The sequence below is a fragment of the Neoarius graeffei genome, chromosome 10 (assembly GCF_027579695.1).
Source record: "Neoarius graeffei isolate fNeoGra1 chromosome 10, fNeoGra1.pri, whole genome shotgun sequence".
NCBI classification, from domain to species: Eukaryota; Metazoa; Chordata; class Actinopteri; order Siluriformes; family Ariidae; genus Neoarius; species Neoarius graeffei.
Window position 1 is genome coordinate 53,500,522 of NC_083578.1, and position 13,360 is coordinate 53,513,881.

The following is a 13,360-nucleotide window of genomic DNA, read 5'->3' on the forward strand; positions in this document are numbered from 1 at the left end:
TCAGGAAACACGAGGACTCATTTTCACACATTAATTGGCCACCACAGAGTCTCGACCTTAACCCCATTGAGAATTGTGCTGGAGAAGACTTTATGCAGTGATTCGACTCTTCTATCCTCAACACATGATCTTGGTGAAAAATTAAGATAACACTGGACTGAAATAAATGTTGTGCCACTGCATAAGGTTATTGAAACAATGCCATGGCAAATGCATGCTGTAATCAAAGCTAAAAGCAGTCCAACCAAATATTAGAGTGCATGACTTTTTTTTTTTGGCAGAGCAGTATACTTAAAACACTTTCATTGGTTGGAAATTTAGGCATTATTTCATCTACAAATCTGAAAACAGAAACAAATTAAGAGTGTAGTGCAGCCTTTGCCTTCCAGCTGTGAAACTGCTGTCATCATCCAAGTACTCGGTGTCTAATTTAAAGAAACTTTTACAGGTAAGACCAACACATTAGCTACACAAAAATCCAGTTAGCTAATGTTAACGTTAGTATGCTATTAATGTTATGCTATTAACGTTAGTTAGCAAACCTGTCAATACTAAGAGTTACTAGCCAGGGTATTAAAGCCTACTAAAAAATACCTTGAGACTTTACATGTTGGTGCTTATGACCAGGATTGTGTGTGGGTAAAAACACAAGCCCCAGACCGGAATAACTTTATGGCAGTTTAATTGAAGTTTAAGATTGAACTGTGAGTAGTATAACGTAGCTTATCAAAGTCTTAGCCTAAATTTAAATGTGCATCATTAACCTTACTGCTATTAATGTAAACACATAATTGCACACAACAAAGAAAGGACAAACAATAAATACACCTAACAGAACAGAAAACATTATATTTGGCTAAACAATTTCAGTAGCACAAATATGGAATTAACAAGGAAAGGAGAACAACTTGCATTTCAATAATGTACTTCTCATCTCATTATCTCTAGCCGCTTTATCCTGTACTACAGGGTCGCAGGCAAGCTGGAGCCTATCCCAGCTGACTACGGGCGAAAGGCGGGGTACACCCTGGACAAGTTGCCAGGTCATCACAGGGCTGACACATAGACACAGACAACCATTCACACTCACATTCACACCTACGGTCAATTTAGAGTCACCAGTTAACCTAACCTGCATGTCTTTGGACTGTGGGGGAAACCGGAGCACCCGGAGGAAACCCACGCGGACACGGGGAGAACATGCAAACTCCGCACAGAAAGGCCCTCGCCGGCCACGGGGCTCGAACCCGGACCTTCTTGCTGTGAGGCGACAGTGCTAACCACTACACCACCGTGCCGCCCAATAATGTACTTGCAATTTCCAAATTAAAAAAAACAGATCTGGCTTGTAATAGTAGATGGGAAGTTGCTTGATTTTTTTGCTTGAATTTGCACTTTCTGTTTCTCAGAGGAAGCATCCAAGTCACTCACATCTGACCAAAGAAGACACTAGTCAGTCTGAGATGAGTGAGCAGCCAAAACATGGACAAGAGGCTTCCTTTAAACAAGCAAAACCTGAACTTGGACACAGCAGCACATCCCAGAGTACAGTCAATAGAGTAATATTTGAATTTGTGGTCAATGATGTTTAGGCTTTCTCCTTGGTGGAGCAGCCTTCATTCAAGAAACTTATAGAGGGAATCAGTGGAGTTAAAACAGTCATGTGCAGAAAGACACTAGTCCAGCATATTGAGAGGAAATTTTCTACCATGAAAGAAACCTTGACTGTGACACTTCAGAAAATGACAGTTGTCTGCATAACAGCAGACTTGTGGCCTGCACATAATATAAGTTTCTTTGGCATGACATGCCACTGGATTGAGGAGGAAACAATGGAGAGAAAGTCTGCAGCATTGGCCTGTGCGGAATACATTCGATGTCATTGCTGCAAAAATTTGTGCAAAACATGCAGACTACAAAATCCTACACAAAGTAAGTGCCACCGTTACAGACAATGGGAGTGAATTTGTTAAGGCTTTCTGTGAATTTGAAACAACTGAGGAGACACCACCAGGTGAGTTGGATGACGAAAGAAGGTTCTTAGATCTGGGTGCTGTTCTGGAGATGGAGGGAGATAAGGAGCTTAATTTTTTTCTCCCCCCTCATCAAAGGTATGCAGCACACATGCTCAACCTGATTGCCACCAAAGAGGTGGATTAGGCAGCATCAAAAGGGCCAGCCCAGAAAGTGTACCAAATATTGCCAACATGAGGGTTTCTGTTCCATGTGTCACAAATGGAGCTCTGAATATTTGTCCATTGCCAAACTGATTAAACTTACAGAAGATCAGTTGGGTGACATCTGTGGAAGGCTCAAAGTGACCAGGCTACTTGCTCATGAGATGACTTTTCTCAGGGAATATGTAGCTGTGTTACAGCTACTTACTCAATCCATTGATCTTCTACAGGGGGAGAAAAAATGCTATCTTGGGTTCCTCATTCCAACAATCTTAAGCCTCAAGTCTAAACGCTCGGACAAACTGTAACATGTGACCTACACAGCAAACATCATTACTGTCATCGAGGCACTGGACAGTCACTTCTGGGCCATGCTGAACAGCCATGATGCAAAATTGGCAACGACCACCATGCCATAATTTCTCCTGTGCTGGCTTCCTCCGGAGAAGAAAGAGGAAGAGGATATGTACAAAACAGTAATTCAGGATACACCAAAATGGATTATTTAAGGATATGTGCAAAACACTGATTCAGGGGGCAACATTTATGGATTATGTGCAAAACAGTGATTCAGGAGAAAACAAAATGGATTATTTAAGACTGGATTTGTTCACCCAACATAAGGTAAATCTTAGGGTGGTGGTGTGTGCCCTGGTGAAAAATAAATGTGCTAAGTGTACTAAAATTTAGCATACTTTTGTGTACTTGAAGCCACACTAATCATCAATATACTTCAAGTGTGCTTATGATTAGTTAACTTGAGGCATGCTATTTTGGAACAACTAATTTTGTACTAAATATATTTTAATTGTAATTAAATTGTAGAAAAGTGCAACTTGAAGTGTATTTAGTGTACTTTTATGTGCTAAAGTGGAACAACTTAAAGTATATTTTGTATACTTTAAGTATATGACTTTATATGTACTAATATATGCTTAATTAGTACTTTGTATTATAAGTACCTTAAAAATTAGTACACTTTAGAAATTACACATAACTTTCACTTAAAGTATATTTTAGTATAATATATTTCTATAAAGGGTAATATAGTATAATTATTTTAAAGTGTGTTAAAAGTGTTAGCGTGAAAGTGTGATGTTAGTATACTTTTTATATATTTACAAAAAGTACAATTTGTGTAAGTACATTTTCAGTATACTATTGAAAATATGAATATACTTTAAATACAATAAAGTACTTTTTTTTCGCCAGGGTGCATTTACATTAACAACAAATAGTGCACTAACGTTAAAGTTGTCTCAAGCCATTGTCCTCCAGATATGGCGTTCCTTACACTAAAATGCCAACCTTTCTATCTGCCAAGGGAATTCATAGCCGTATATATTCCCCTCAGTGCTAACACAAAAGATGCACTATCCACATTGTATCAGTCAGTCAGTGTGATGCAAAATACTCATCCAGACTGTGTTTCTATTATTGCTGGAGGCTTTAATCAGGCAAATCTGAGGACCATCTTACCTTATTCAGTCCCCCCAGGATTTCGCGGGCCTTTTTTGTGATTGTTGCGGGCTAAAATGTCTGATTTTGCGTGGGGGTTTCCAAAAAATTGCGATGAAAGTTGTGGTGGTTTTTTAGGTTTTTGTTGCGACTACATTGCGGGAGGAAGTGAAAGTTGCAAGAAATTGTTGCGATTTTCTCTTTTTGTGATTAAAATTGAGTGATATGTTAAATATTAAGTTATTACTGAAAAACTATTGATTAAAAAAACAAAGACACTGAGAAATGGTCCTATAAACATCTTTACCAATATAAAAGATTACCAGGACTACAAAAATGCAGAAAAATAGGCTTTACTTATCCAAATGCACCTGTTGGTTCAAAAGTTAAAGTGCATAGAACCTCACAGCACAACATGAAGTTACCTTAAAATATAATATAAATGCCTCAGCTTTCATGTAAGAAAAAAAAAAAACTATTAATACTAGTACTGTGTGCAGGCAGTCTCTCCTGAAGACTAAATTAAACAATAATTATAAACTAATAAAATAAATGGCTCAGGCTTCATAGAAGAAAAAAAACAACAGAATCTCACAGTATGATGCTGAAGCTGCCTAAAGAATGGAAAATAAAATACCATTTTGGCAAAAATGTTGGCATCCATTAATTTATTGTATTAAGTAAAAAAAATAAAGTGCACACAGTCCTTCACCGTAAACATAACACACTTTCAGTAACAGAATTTAAGCCTATATAAACACTGACTCGCACATGCTGCTTCTCTTGAACGTATGCACAGAAGTAAGGCAGAAGGTAGTTTGTTGACGTCACCTCAAGTCGACACCAACGATTGGTCAAATTTGCGGGAAAGTTGCGGTGATTGGATATAATTGCAACACCACCCTGAATTCGTGGGGATTGGTTGAATTTGCGTTGAAGTTGCAAATCGCAACATCACGAAATCCTGGAGGGTCTGCATATTATTATTGAAATGTGTACTTTGCAACCAGGGGAGAAAACACACTAAACCAGGTTTACACAAACATCAAGCAAGCAATCAGGGCAGCTCCCCCACCTTGGAAATTTGGATCATCTCTCTGTTATGCTAATTCCAGCATGCAGTTCCCTGCTCACTAAGGCCCTGTCCACACGGCAACGGATTCAGGTGACTCCGATACAATTGCTTATCGTTTAGGCCTGGCGTCCACACGGCACCGGCGTTTTGGGTGCCCAAAACGCAATCTTTTTGAGAACGGGTTCCAGAGTGGAAAGATCTGGCAACGTTGCCGTTGTGAAGTCGTCTGGATGAGTAAAACGGATTTGTTTACGATGACGTCACAACCACATGACTGTGAGTGCTTCACGCCGGGTAGAAGTGTAACGAATATCACCAGGAAAAAGCCTTACAGAGCACTAGTGAGAGTGAAACACGAGCTTGGATATTATTATTATTATTATTATTATTATTATTATTATGTTCAGTGTTAGTTCACAGTAGTAATGCAAGAAGCAGAATAGTGACAGTAATAGTGAAGCAAAAACATGCAATTGTACAAACACTGCAGCTCTACAGCAAAATATTCATTTATGAAATGGTCTGATTCTTAACACCAGTAGTGCCAATGATCTTCTCATTGCGATGCGATGCGAGTTGTCAACAAATCCTATAACTTGGTTCAGGAAACGCACTTACAAAATATTTTCACTGTGAATATTTATTGTGTAATGGTGCAAAGTGAGAGAGAGAGAGAGAGAGAGAGAGAGAGAGAGAGAGAGAGAATAGCCCTTAGGGCAGAGTCAATCCCACCAGCAAAACTAGGGGGGAAAAAGAGCGATCTCACCTCTTCAGATGATGGTTTAAGTCCTAGAATACATTCCTCAAAAAAGCAAATTAATCCATCAACGTGTATCATTCAATTTATTCCGGACCATTAAAGACGCCGCCTTCCGCGTACGTCATCCTCGCCGCCATATTGGAAAGGTCAAAGCGGAGAATAAAGATTAGCTGCGTTTAACTGTACCAACAGATTTACCGTCCAAACGAGATCACATGGGATTGCCTTTCACAGGTGAGAAACAACAAATTAATCCATCAACGTGTAGTATTCAATTTATTCCGGACCATTAAAGACGCCGCCTTCCGCGTACGTCATCCTCGCCGCCATATTGGATAGGTCAAAGTGGAGAATAAAGATTGGCTGCGTTTAACTGTACCAACAGGTTTACCGTCCAAACGAGATCACATGGGATTACCTTTCACAGGTGAGACTGGAAAAATACTTTTCATTGTATTTGGTCATTATAATGTAATTTTACGAACAGATTTTCCTGACTTTGTGGCTAATATGAAGTCTCGCGCATAATAGTTTATGCGCATGCGTCCTTACTTCTTCTATTCCCATACAAAAAAGAACAGTAAAGAACTTATAAGAGTTTACCACTGTCTTAGTAGTAAATCCTTATAAATATAAGGATAAATCCTTATAAGGATTTATAAATAAATATATATGCCATGTATGATTTACTCCTGAAAGTGGCCCATTTTGCATTTTCCTCATACAAATATTTTATGAAAATCTAGTATGTATGAAGTGAACATTATGCATGGTTTTGACAGATAATGTGTATGATGAATTACACCGTCTTTGTATGCTTCACGTAATGTTTGTAGTTTTAAATTATATTTTACAGTTTAAAATGTATATGCCTTTTATATGTAAATCCACACAAACATATATGTTTCTGTTGGATTTACATATAAAAGGCATATACATTTTAAACTGTAAAATATAATTTAAAACTACAAACATTACGTGAAGCATACAAAGACGGTGTAATTCATCATACACATTATCTGTAAAAACCATGCACAATGTTCACTTCATACATACTAGATTTTCATAAAAAATTTGTATGAGGAAAATGCAAAATGGGCCACTTTCAGGAGTAAATCATACATGGCATATATATTTATAAATCCTTATAAGGATTTACTACTAAGACAGTGGTAAACTCTTATAAGTTCTTTACTGTTCTTTTTCGTATGGGTTGTTCTGGTGTCTCCGAAGGGACCATCTTACAGCGCCCCTAGAGGTGTGGCATGTGTATTGCATCGTTTTCAGCAAGCGTTGCGTTGCCATATGGACCTGATATTTTACTGATTGTTGCCCATTTGGACGCGATATATTTTTAAATAACATCTCGTTGCCGTTGTCGTGTGGATGTAGCCTAAGGCCCTGTGCACACGGCAACGGATTCAGGTGACTCCGATACAATTGCTTATCGTTTAGGCCTGGCGTCCACACGGCACCGGCGTTTTGGGTGCCCAAAACGCAGTCTTTTTGAGAACGGGTTCCAGAGTGGAAAGATCTGGCAACGTTGCCATTGCGAAGTCGTCTGGATGAGTAGAACGGATTTGTTTACGATGATGTCACAACCACATGACTGTGAGTGCTTCACGCCGGGTAGAAGTGTAACGAACTCGATGCGAGTTGTCAACAAATCCTATAACTTGGTTCATGAAACGTGCTTACAAAATATTTTCACTGTGAATATTTATTGTGTAATGGTGCAAAGTGAGAGAGAGAGAGAGAGAGAGAGAGAGAGAGACTCTGCCCTTAGGGCAGAGTCAATCCCACCAGCAAAAATAGGGAAAAAAAGGAGCGATCTCACCTCTTCAGATGTTGGTTTTAGTCCTACAATACATTCCTCAAAAAGAGCATAGAAGAGTAAATTAATCCATCAACGTGTAGCATTCAATTTATTCCGGACCATTAAAGACGCCGCCTTCCGCGTAGAATCATACGTCATCCTCGCCGCCATATTGGATAGGTCAAAGCGGAGAATAAAGATTAGCTGCATTTAACTGTACCAACAGGTTTGCCATCCAAATGAGATCACATGGGATTACCTTTCACAGGTGAGACTGGAAAAATACTTTTCATTGTATTTGGTCATTATAATGTAATTTTACGAACAGATTTTCCTGACTTTGTGGCTAATATGAAGTCTCGCGCATAATAGTTTATGCGCATGCGTCCTTACTTCTTCTATTGTTCTGGTGTCTCCAAAGGGACCGTCTTACAGCGCCCCTAGAGGTGTGGCATGTGTATTGCATCGTTTTCAGCAAGCGTTGCGTTGCCATATGGACCTGATATTTTACTGATCGTTGCCCATTTGGACGCAATATATTTTTATATAACATCTCGTTGCCGTTGTCGTGTGGATGTAGCCTAAAAGTAAACTATCTGTGAAGCAGATTAGAGCCTGGCCAGAGGGAGCCATCTCAGCAGTCCAGGACTGTTTTGAATGCATGGACTGGAATGTGCTCAGGGAGGATGCAACTGTCAATCATCACATCAGTGTGGGGGAATATGCTGAGTCTGGGACAGGATACATAGCCAAGTGTGTAGAGGATGTGACAGTCATCAAGAACATCTCTACACATGTCAACCAGAAACCCTAGCTCACTAGAGCGGTGCATGCACTTCTGAAAGCACACAGTGATGCCTTCAAATCTGGGAACAAAGATGCCCTCAGATCTGCTAGAGCCAATCTGAATATCTTGCATAATATCTTGGAGCTGAATATCTTCTTTGCTCGCTTTGAGGTGACACCAACAGCAGCTCCATCACAGCCGCCTGTCCACAGCAGCCTCACACTCATGGTAGAGGAGTGTGAGGTGAGGCGGGTGATGAGGAAGGTGAACCCAAGGAAGGCTGCAGGACCCGACGGTGTGATGGGACGGGTGCTGAAAGACTGTGCGGATCAACTGGCTGGAGTCTTCACAAGGATTTTTAATCAGTCCCTGTCTCAGGCCATTGTCCCATCCTGCCTTAAGTCCTCAACCATTGTACCACTGCCAAAAAAACCTAACATCAACACCCTGAATGACTACCGCCTAGTGGCACTTACACCTGTCATCATGAAGTGCTTTGAGAAACTGGTGCAGAGTCATATTCTTGCCTGCCTGCCTGCTGAGCTGGACCCTCTTCAATTTGCTTACAAAGCAAAGAGATCCATGGAGGATGCTGTATTCACAGCACTTCATGCTGCACTGACCCACTTGGAGCAGCAGGGGAGCTATGCCAGAATGCTCTTTGTGGACTTCAGCTCGGTGTTTAACACCATCCTTCCACAACGACTGGTGTCCAAGCTGGCAGACCTTGGGGTTCCACCACTCACCTGCAGCTGGATATTGGACTTTCTGTCAGGCCGCTCACAGAGGGTCAGGCTGGGTTCCCACACCTCCACCGCTCTCAGCCTGAACACTGGCTCGCCACAGGGTTGTGTACTTAGCCCACTCCTTTACACCCTCTACACGTATGACTGTGTCTTCACCCACCTTAGCAACAAGATTGTAAAGTTCACAGATGACACGACCGTGGTCGGACTCATCTCGGGCGAGGAGGGTGAGCTACCATACACGGACGAGGTGGAGCAGCTGTCAGAGTGGTGCAAAGTCAACAATCTGCTCCTCAGTACCACCAAAACAAAGGAGCTGGTTATTGACTTTAGGAAAAACAAAGCTGGTATCCAGCCACTCATCATCAATGGGGCCTGTGTGGAGAGAGTCCCGGTGTTCAGGTTTCTCTGCATTGAACTGGAAAACGACCTAACCTGGAGTGCCAACACCAAGGAGCTGCTGAAGAAGGTGCAGCAGAGACTGTACTTTCTGAGAATCCTCAGAAAGAACTGTCTCCCCCAAAATCTGCTCCGGACCTTCTATCATTGCTCCATAGAGAGTGTGCTCACGTACGGACTGTGTGTATGGTACGGCAGCTGCACATCCTCAGAGAAGAAGGCACTCCACAGGGTCGTTAGGGCAGCAGAGAAAACAATAGGCTGCCCCCTCCCCACCCTGGAACAGATTTACACATCCAGATGCTGCAGGAAAGCAATGGACATTTCAAAAGACTCTTCACACCCCGGTCATTGTCTCTTCCAGCTTTTGCCATCAGGCAAGAGATACAGAGCAATGAAAAGCAGGACAAACTGCCTAAAAAACTGTTTCTATCCCAAAGCAATCATGGCTTTAAACTCAAATGTGCAATAGAACTATTCTTGGCCAATGTGCAATTTGTGCAATACAGATAGATAGATAGATAGATAGATAGATAGATAGATAGATAGATAGATAGATAGATAGATAGATAGATAGATAGATAGATAGATAGATAGATAGATAGGTTTTCTTATAAGTGCAATCCGTGTACATACTACGGTGGCCAACAAGGGTCAAACGGACGGCAACGGCCCAATACGTCTCAGATCGAGAAAACAGCTTCAAGTACAGAAACGATGCAAAATCACAAACTCAAATGCAAGTCTAAACGAGGTCTAAATGAAAAAACGTGCTGCAAAAAACAAAGACAAATGCATCATCATCAAATGCGATGCAAATAGAGAAACGATCTGCAAACCAAGAAACAATCTGCAAACGAAAAACGCTGCATTACCTGTCACTACAAACGGAGATGCTCCAAAGCTGCAGGGGGCGCTCTCAGCATAACAGCTCAATAGAGAGACAAGGGTCAAACGGACGGCAATGGCCCAATACGTCTCAGTTCGAGAAAACAGCTTCAAGTACAGAAACAATGCAAAATCACAAACTCAAACACAAGTCTAAACGAGGTCTAAATGAAAAAACATGATCTAAAGGTCTAAATGAAAAACTCTCTATTGAGCTGTTACGCTGAGAGCGCCCTCTGCAGGTTTGGAGCATCTCCGTTTATAGTGACAGGTAATGCAGCGTTTTTCGTTTGCAGATCGTTTCTTGGTTTGCAGATCGTTTCTTGGTTTGCAGATCGTTTCTCTATTTGCATTGCGTTTGATGATGATGCATTTGTCTTTGTTTTTTGCAGCACGTTTTTTTTCATTTAGACCTCGTTTAGACTTGTGTTTGAGTTTGTGATTTTGCAGCGTTTCTGTACTTGAAGGTTTTTTTCTCGAACTGAGACGTATTGACCCTTGTCGGCCACCGTAACATACAGAACCAAAACAATTCTGTTTGTACTATTTTAAGTGCAATCCGTGTACATATAGAACCATACAATAGATTTCTGTTTATATTCTGTTTATACCACTTTACCAGTGCAACTCTGTATACTTTACTATTTATTTGTATACTTTATTTGTTCTCCCCTTTTTTCCCCTTCTTTTTTCTTTTTTCCTTTCTATAACTCATAATGAGTCAACAGCACCTTCAATTTCGTTGTACCTTTGGAAAAGTGACAATGACAATAAAGACTTATCTTATAAGAGTAGCTAAGCATGCTTATGGACAGAAAATCCAGAGTCACTTCCTTGATGCAAAAGACCCTCTGTCTTGATCCAACTGACATCAGGAGGACCCTGCTCAGAGCCAACCCATGGAAAGCTGCTGAGCCTGACAACATCCCAAGGTGTGTACTCAGGGCTTGTGCAGACCAACTAATGCACATCTTCACAGACATTTACAACACTTCTCTGAGCCAAGCCATTTTACTCCTGTGCTTCAAGGCCACCACCATTATACCAGTACCAAATAAAGACACCAGCATCAACCCTTAATGCCTACCACCCTATAGGATTCACTTCCATCATGATGAAGTGCTTTGAGAGGCTGGTCAAGGACCACATAACATCTAGACTTCCAACAACACTCGACCCTCTCCAGTTTGCATACTGCCCTAACCGCTCCACCGATGATGCCATATTGGCAGCACTGCATCTGAGCCTGGCACATCTGGAGAATAAGAACAGTTACATGCAGATGCTCTTCACTGACTTTAGTTCTGCCTTCAATACAGTTATCCCCCAACACCTGGTTAGAAAACTTGATCCACTGGGTCTCAACACCCCACTGTGTAACTGGATATTAGACTTCCTCAAAGACAGACCCCAGACAGTACGAGTTGGAAAAAGCACTTCTAAGACCATCATCCTAAACACCAGGGTTCCCCAGGGCTGTGTTCTGAGTCCTCTACTGTTCACCCTGATGATTCATGACTGTTGTGCCCAATATACCTCAAACTGCATTGTTAAGTTTGCCAGTGACACAACAGTTGTAGGCCTCATCAGCAATGATGATGACTCAGCCTACAGGGAGGATGTGAACCAACTCATTGCCTGGTGTAATAACAACAACCTGTCAGTGAATGTCAACAAAATGAAGGAGATCACTTGTCAAGAGGGCACAGCAGCAACTGTACTTTCTGTGTCAATTGAGAAGGGCAAACCTCCCCCCCACCCCCACCACTTTCTAGAGAGGCACTATAGAAAGTGTTTTGACCAGCAGTATCTCAATCTGGTATGGCAGTGGCACCACCTCAGACTTAAAGTCACTCCAGAGGGTGGTGAGAACAGCTGAGAAAGTCATTGAGATGTATCTCTCACCTATACAGGAGCTGTTCCTGAAACACTGCCTGAACAGAGCCACCAAAATAACCAGAGATTCCACCCACCCTGCCCATGATCTGTTTACCCTTCTGCCCTCTAGCAAACACTACCACAGCACAAGGTGTAAAATTGCCATGCTAAGCAGGAGCTTCTTCCCACAGGCCATCAGACTCCTCAGTTCCCTTTAAAAATAAAAACATGTGTGCACACACCTCATCTCAAGCCATTTTAATGAACATTCAACTGTTTATATTTCTTACAAGCACTTGATTAATACATATCAGTGTCAATGTTTACATTATTTATTATCACATTGTGCAATAACTGCAGTACTGGAATAACAGGTGCAATATTTATTTTTGAGGTCTGTTTGTCTATTTATGTCTTATGTGCAATATTTATTAGGTCTGAGGTTGTCTATTTATGTCTATATGCAATATCTGTTAGGTCTTAGTTTGTCTGTTATGTCCGTTATATCTTTCACTGCATGTTGGAGCGAGGAGAAACACAATTTTGTTCTGAACGGCAATAAAGTTCACTTTGACTTTGACTTTAACATCTTTGGAATCCAGGGCACCTTCTGAAGCTGCAGGGAATATCAGCTCTAAGACTGATAGATCAGATCAGGAGTTTTTCATGTTTGGGAAGACAAGCAAGGCTAATAAAGGCACAGCAGAAGAAGAAGTTAGGTAGTTCCTTGATGATACTGTGAAAAGTATGGATTCCCTACATGCATTTCCCTTGGTTAAGCAGCTTTTCGTGAAGTACAATACTACACTGCCTTCAAGTGCTCCAGTTGAACATCTATTCAATTATGGAGGAAATGTACTTACCCCATCTCAGAGCCAAATGTCAGATGAACACATGGAGCAAGTCCTCCTCTTTTGTTACAACAGAAGGTTTTGCTCAAAGATAGTCTTTGACTATTGTATGGGCTCAACACATGCTCATCTCTGTAGTCTTGTCTCTGTAGTTTCTGTAGTCACTGGGACTTCTATAAAATGGGAGTAGACATGTCCCAAGCAAAAATTCCTCTGACAAAGAAATTGCAGCTACAATGCCACCTGCATATCAATTATGCTATACAACTGCAATAGCTGGGCAGCCCCAAAGGCAGTCATGGACAAACTAGATGCTTGCCAGTGAAAACACCTCTGCAAAATCACAGGACACCAGTGGCCAAACAGTAAAATATCAAGCAAAAACTTATATAAAATGTGCAATACAACATCCCTCTCTACAAAAACTGCCCAACTCAGGTGGTCTATGCTTGGACATGTGCTAAGAATGCCAGAAGACACACCTGCACAAAAAAATACTAGAATATGCAGTTGTTGGATCCAATA